This window comes from Mirounga leonina, unplaced genomic scaffold (assembly GCF_011800145.1).
Source record: "Mirounga leonina isolate KUSES-001 unplaced genomic scaffold, KU_Mleo_1.0 Mir_150, whole genome shotgun sequence".
NCBI lineage: Eukaryota > Metazoa > Chordata > Mammalia > Carnivora > Phocidae > Mirounga > Mirounga leonina.
The window spans coordinates 2,691,250-2,697,511 of NW_023270374.1; the positions used below are offsets into that span (position 1 = coordinate 2,691,250).

The following is a 6,262-nucleotide window of genomic DNA, read 5'->3' on the forward strand; positions in this document are numbered from 1 at the left end:
TTCTCTGTTTGCAGTTCAAAGCCTCTGGTCCTTTTAATTCGCCCTTCTCTTCTCCAACTTTTTAAACACTCCTGCTGCTTCTTTCTCCCTCTTCCTTCGTACTCAGCAGCCTCTCTTTCACCCACAAGAGTTGTGCAACAGTGATAAATACATCTATAATGGGGTAAAATGGGGTAAAAATTAGTGCTGGGCCCACTCCCCACCATTGCCCCTTACTAAAGTGCTACTTTAGTTGTTGGATTTTTACCTTTTTGTCTGCATATCTTCTTTGAATTAGGGAAAACTCTATGAGCAAGGTCTGCATCATCTGGGATTTCTCTTTTTAATATGTTTAAGGCAGGGGTCAGCAAACTATGACCTGCAGACCCAATCTGACCTGCTGCCTGTTTTTGTAAGGCGCATGAGCTAAAAATGGTTTTTACATGTTTTTGTAGTAAGGAAAAAATCAAAAGAAGAAAAATATTTCATGACATGAGAACATTGTAAAAAAAAATCGAAGTCCACAAATAAAGCTTTATTGGGACACAGCACTTTTATTCACCCTACAGTGGCAGAGACCAAATGGCCTGCAAAACCTAAAATAGTGACTATCAGTCCCTTTAGTTGACCCCTGGCTTAAGGGATATGATCTAATGAACATATAGAAGATACTATTAAATGATAATATTTGACTAAAAATAGGGGTCGGGCCTTGAAGTTTACAGAAATGAGATCAGATAAATGACAATCCAGGAAGCTATACTTGAATTTATTCAGATTTGTACCAGCTAGGCCTATGACTGGCTGCATGTAACAGAAATCCAATTATAGTGGTAGAACCAGAAGAAGACTGATTTATCTCCCCAACAAGAAGTCCAGAGGTTGATAGTCCATAGATGAGGCTACGAATTCTTAATGCTTTTAGCATCTTGGATTCTTTCAATCTTTCTGCTTTTATCCCAGTGCATGACTGTCTGCCTCATAACCATGATACCAGCTGTACCTTCTGTCTTCCTGGCAAAATTCTACAAATTCCAACTTGCTTGGCTTAAAAGTATATCCCTACTACATCATTAGAATAAGACTTGGGATAAATGTTTCCCTGGAGCCAAGAACTGTGTTTGAAGTTTCCATGGACATATTGGCAGAACCAGGACCCAGAGTGGAAAGCCCAGGAAAGGAGATGGGGATAGTGAGGTATGATCAAAGCCTTGGAGGCCACTTCATTCATGTCTCACATGCCACGAGCCAGTGGTTCTCAGTCGTGTGCATCACAATCCCCAGAAATCCATGCTCAAACACAGATGGCTTAACTCCTGGAGTTTCTGTTTCAGAAGGCCTCGGCTGCACCCAGAATCTGCTTTTCTGACAAGTCACAAGGTGATGAATGGTGTTTACAGAGAGAAGATATAATGATGCTGATGGTCTTGGGAGTGCCTTTCCACACATCTAGGGAGGATCACTGAAACTCTAATGGAGGTGAGGGAAGGAGCCTCTCATCTCAATTAGACCATTCAGTTGCCCTGCTGGGTCCTCCTGGGGCATAACCATGCTAGGGAACTTTGGGTGTACCAAAACCCCAGGATCTTGTCAAAGGCAGATTCTGATTCAGAAGGCATGGGATGAAATCAGAGATGCTGTATTCTAACAAGGTTGTAGGTGAGAATGCTAGTCTGGGGATCACATGTTGAGGGACAAGGCTGCAGTCACCTTGGTTGGCAGATTCCCTCCTCTTCCTCAGCCTGCATCACAGCAGGGCCACCCTGTTTCCAACCCTAGATGCCCCCCACTCTGCTAGAGGCAGCAATGCCCAAATATTCTGGGGTAGGCTGTCCATATCTTTGTCAATTCTACTGAGCCTGGGGGACTAACTTATTTGAGTGACATTCTCAACTGCTTGGAAAGCTACTGGGCCAGAAATGGAAATGGCAGCAAACACTTTCTTGAGAATTAGGAAGCCAAATACTTTTTTTTAATCATTATTTTCCCCAGATTCAGAGATTGCTTAATTCTCAACAAAATAACAACTTTTAGATTGCAAGATAAAATATGAAAATGTTGGCCAAGCTCAAGGCCACAGGAAAAGAGCAGAAAGTCTACACACTGTGAGAAAATAGAGTTACAGAGTGTCTCTGTGGCATATTTCAAGTTCTGGATTTACTCTATTTTTCAGCTGTATGCATTTATCTGCTTTCCATAGAACCAGCTGGAGATTTAAATTTGCATCATGAATAATGCTGCCAGAATTCTCCCTTGCATCTGTTGGCTCCGAGGTTCTTCAGTGGCCAGCTGGTCACCAGAAGTGATCATAAAAGTACAACCAGTTCCAAGGAAAAGCATTTTTCTCTATTGCCTGTGGAGTGAGACAAGTAGGCATCCCATGACTTCCCTTTCTGGAGAACACTTTAAGGGACTCTGGAGAGCAGGATCTTGCTAAATGTCCCAAAAGTTCCTTCCAAAGGAGAAGAGACCCCAAAGAGGAATCTATGACAGTGCTTCTCTGGAATCTGGCTTCAGAATGATTCTCAGTCTGGAAAGTATTCCCAGTGATTTGGGTGTGGACTGAATGCTTCCCTGTCTCTCCATGGGTGGGCTGGCTCTCAATGCAGGTGAGTGGGATCTGAGCATGGGGGTGAGCGGGATCTGAAGGTCCCTCAGTGGGGAGCCACTCCTGTCCCTCTCTCCTAAAAGCTTGATGAAGCCTCAAGCACCCCGAGGCCTGTGGGTAGAAGTGGAATTTCTGAGTGACAGTCTCAAATGTTGGCAACCCTGACCCCAGAGTAAAACTCCCTCCTTGCAGCTGTTCTCTGTGACTCCTTCACTCCCCGCAGGGCCTGCCTTCTCAAGCTCAAGATGTTCCCAGTCAAACCACCTGAGGTTGTCAAACCATCTTGCAGGACGGCAGCCACCAAAGATCTGCAGCAGCTAGTCTGCAACCCTGATTGACCAGATGTCGTTGGAAACAAGCCATCTACCTGCACCAGCATCTGTGAGTTACTGAAAGAACTCAGGTCTATATTATTCAATAACCTGACTAGACAATGGGGGAGGGGTGGTTCAAATATCGATTATTCGCATCACTAAATTTGAGGAAGATTTGTTACCTAGCAGGTAGATAGCCAATTGTGTTGGACACCCCCATGCTCACTCATGCTACAACAACAGCGTTGAATAGTTACAACAGAGACCAAAGGGCCAGCAAAGCCTGAAGCATTTACTACCTGACCTTTTACAGAGAAAATTTGCCCTCCTCCTGCATCCACAGAATTCCTCCCTTACATAGGTCCTAACTGGTGCTCTGATTGTCTCCCTTTCCACAACCCAAACCAAGAAGCCACAAGATGTAACAACTAAATAGTAAATTGGTAATTATATTGCCGTTGAGTTGGGACCCGGCTCTACTACAAGGTCTGATTGAATCCCTGTGATAAAAATCTGTTCACTTGTGAAATGTGTGTTTGGGGAAACGTGTGCACTGAGCTCTGGGGTGCAGAAACCCAAGTTCTTCCTTAGTCCACAAGGGCGGCTCTCCCATGATCCTGATGAAGACACCCACATTAAATGCTTCAAAAGCAGTGAGCTAAGAGTGACTCAAAATACATTCTATTTTGCATGAAACATCAAAAAATAGGTGGCATATTATTAACCAAATTACTTTCAAAGTCACTAGCTTTCAATTGCCAAAAAATAATTTTACCTTCTTTATAAAGAATCAGAAACTGTTAGTTATGAAATACATGTTGGCTGTCAAAAATATGGAGGAAAGTGAAAATCATTTGCTATGCTTCAACACAGATAATTTTATTAATATATACATTATTAGCTATACGTTATATGATATGTAGGATTTTTTTTCTAAATCAGATAGATCGTCTATTTCCACAGTTTTCCATCCAATGGATGTATCAGTTATAATTCGTTAACTATCCTACATATGCTAACTAAATATTCAGGTATCTAATTCTCAAAAAAGATTATGTGCAGTTAGTTTTATGACAGATAAATGTTTTTGTTGCTGGATTTCTTACATTTGATACATTTAAAGTATATATTAAAATACAATTTTGTTACATAGCATTAACAAAAATATGTCCTCTTTTCTGATTTTCCTAGCTAAGTAAGGTATGTTCTCTACACATGCTTCGCTTGTAAGCCTCTCATCCCGCATGCAGTTGAGCCAAGAACTTATCCCACAGTAAATGTTTGCCAGACGTCAAAGCATATTTGAAGTTTTTCAAATAACATTTTTGGATTTCTTGGCTCTCTCATGAGGAGTGTCTTCAAGGACAGAGCATTCCTTCCAAATATGTATTGTGTTTTCAATAAAAACAAAATATGCTATGAATAAATATTACATAAAAAATAAAGGGAGAGTCTAAAATAGCATAAATACACCTTGACAAAACATAGTTCCAGAGGCTTCTATCTGACTAACCAAGGTAGTTCTGTATTCTTTTAAGTCAGTAGTTTGTAATTCAGGGGTTCCATGAACTTAATGGAAAAAAAAATACATCCTTATTTTCACTAATCTCTACCTGGAACTTAGCATATCCTAGCATTATTGAAAAAGAAATATCAACACTGAAATCACAGATAGTTCACACCACACTGTAGATATTACAGATCTCTCAACAGTTTGTTTGCATCAATTACCACTTTGAGATTCTGGTATTTAAGTGATGCAGCACCAGGTGTTGTGATTTTAAATACCCATAAAGAGGCTTTTATATTTGATATCACGTATTTGTTTCTTATTGATATTCTTATAACTGTATTTCAATACGATTGGTGCCCCTTGTAATTCTATGTATTTTATCACATGCGTTTATTCAAAACGTTATCCTGAGAAGGGGTCCACAGGCTTCTCTGCTCAACTGCAGGACAGTCCATGGCACCTCTTACTCACCGTCCGTGGCCCAAGCAGAGATCTCCACAGCCCGCCGGACCAATGTTGCCAAAGGGGATACTGTCCAGCAGGCTGGGCCTCTGGCATATCTTGCTATTTTCCTGTGTTCCTCTCCTCTCAGAAAATACTTCTTGAGAAGAGGGGCACATCAGGACACTTGAGTGAGAAGAACTATGTGATGGCCCATGGATCCACAAGGCACAAAATCCTCTCTAGTCCCAATGGGGCCACACTGGACAACCATCCCGAAACAGGTCACTAGTCTTCCACGAGCTGCCTTGGGCTTACGGGAAGATGCGTCAAGATGACAGATGCACAGCTCTGTTTAAAAGTCTAGGGAGTTATTGGTACCATTTGTCACCTCAAATGATAAAACCTTTGGTGGTGGGAAAAGGCTCAGAGGTATATTTGGTGATTTCCATGCTTAAAGAATTGGGGGACATAATTTCTCATTTTCTTAGTACCTTGATTGAGGGTATAATCCACATGACACACAATTCACTTACTTAGAGTGAACAAAGGCTTTTAGTATATTTACAGAGTTGTGCAACCATCACTAAATCAATTTTAGAACACTGTCATCACCCCGAAAGAAACCCGTACCCATTAGCATACCTCAATTCCCCACCCAGCCACCCACTCCCAATCTCTAGGCAACCAGTAATCTACTTTTGGTCTCTTTAGATATGTCTGCTCTGCACATTTCCTGGAAATGGAATCACACAGTATGTGGCCTTTTGTGACTAGCTCCTTTCATTTAGCATAATATTTTCAAGATTCACCCATGTGGTTGCACAAATCAATACATCATGTCTTTTTATTGCTGAATAACATTTAAGTAACATTCCATGGTATGGATATACCACGTTTTATTTATCCATTCACCAGCTGATGGACATCTGGGTTCTTTCTACTGTTTAGCTATTATGAATAATGTTCTTATGAACATCTGTGTACAGGTTTTTGTGTGGACGTGTTCTAATTTTTCCTGGGTATATACCTAGGAGTAGAATTACTGGATCATACGGTAACTGTATGTTTAACATTCTGTGGAACTACCAAGCTGCTTTCCAAAGAGGCTGCACCACCATATACCTCCACCAGCAGTGTAGGAGAGCCCCAATTGTTCTATATCCTGGTCAACACTCATTATATCCTGTCTTTTTGATTTTAGCTGCTCTAGTGGCAGTGAAATAGCATCCCATTGTGGTTCTGATTTGCATTTCCCTGTTGCCCAATGGCTTTGAGCATGTTTTCATGTGCTTATTGGCCATTAATATTTATTCAGATCCTTTGCCTATATTTTAATTGGTTAGTTTTTTTTAATTATCGACTTGTAGTAGTTCTTTATATATTCTAGAGATGAGTCCTTTATCA

General features: G+C 41.0%; 1 long non-coding RNA gene across 1 annotated transcript; it reads left to right on the plus strand.

Moving 5' to 3' along the window:
• The first annotated feature begins 459 nt into the window (after window positions 1-459).
• Window positions 460-4,487, plus strand: LOC118011181. Its single transcript, XR_004679420.1, has 2 exons — window positions 460-1,458; window positions 2,180-4,487. It is a non-coding gene; the product is annotated as an uncharacterized LOC118011181 (long non-coding RNA).
• Window positions 4,488-6,262: the final 1,775 nt, after the last annotated feature.